The sequence below is a fragment of the Octopus bimaculoides genome, chromosome 16 (genome assembly GCF_001194135.2).
Source record: "Octopus bimaculoides isolate UCB-OBI-ISO-001 chromosome 16, ASM119413v2, whole genome shotgun sequence".
NCBI classification, from domain to species: domain Eukaryota; kingdom Metazoa; phylum Mollusca; class Cephalopoda; order Octopoda; family Octopodidae; genus Octopus; species Octopus bimaculoides.
Window position 1 is genome coordinate 33,946,973 of NC_068996.1, and position 888 is coordinate 33,947,860.

Below are 888 nucleotides of genomic sequence, written 5' to 3' on the forward strand. Positions count from 1 at the left end.
AGCATGAGTAGACGGGAACTGTTCTCGGTGTGTGGGAAGCTGGTGGGACACTACCCGATTGCAGGATGGCCCCGGACAGCATGTAGCTTCATCAAGAGACGAGCCGAAGGAGCGAAGTGGAACGATAGAGTGGGGGAGAAGACGACCGACATGATGCAGGAAGTCTTGGTCAGAATGAGAGCAGAGGATCCAGTGAGGGGCAGTTGGTATGTTCCCAAATCAAAGAGCGGATCGTATGGTGTGACGCTAATAGCATCGTAATAGCGGTTGTCTTGGAAATGGGAGGCGTTGTGATGGAAGATGCAACCTGACTCAGGAAGACTGCAACCATATCAATGTGGCGGAGTTGGATGCCGTGTTGAAGAGGGTGAACCTGGCCTTGAAGTGGGGTCTGCGCACCATAGAAATTAGGACCGATTCGGCCACTGTGCTTGGTTAGTTGACAGCGGTCATCACCAATGAGCGGACGGTGCGAACCAAAGGGACCGCGGAGATGTTGGTAAAGCGACGATTGGGGATACTGCGTGAACTAACCGCTGAGTTCGATTAGAAGCTGAGCGTGATTTTTGTGCCTTCCGAGAAGAACAGGGCAGACGTCCTGACCAGGGTAAAGCGAGCCTGGTTGCAGGTGCCAGAGGATGCGGAGCAGGCTGTGGCTGCAGTATGCTGTCTGAGTGACTCAGAGTTGAGGAGACTGCATACCATGCATCACATGGGAGTAGACAGGACGTTGTTCCTAGCCAGGAAAGTCGACTCCGATGTAACAAGACGAAGCGTGCAGAGAGTGGTTAGCAGCTGTGACAGGTGCCAGTCCATCGACCCTACTCCGGGCGTACATGAGGCGGGAAGTATTCCAGTGGACCACAACTGGAAACGACTAGCAGTGGA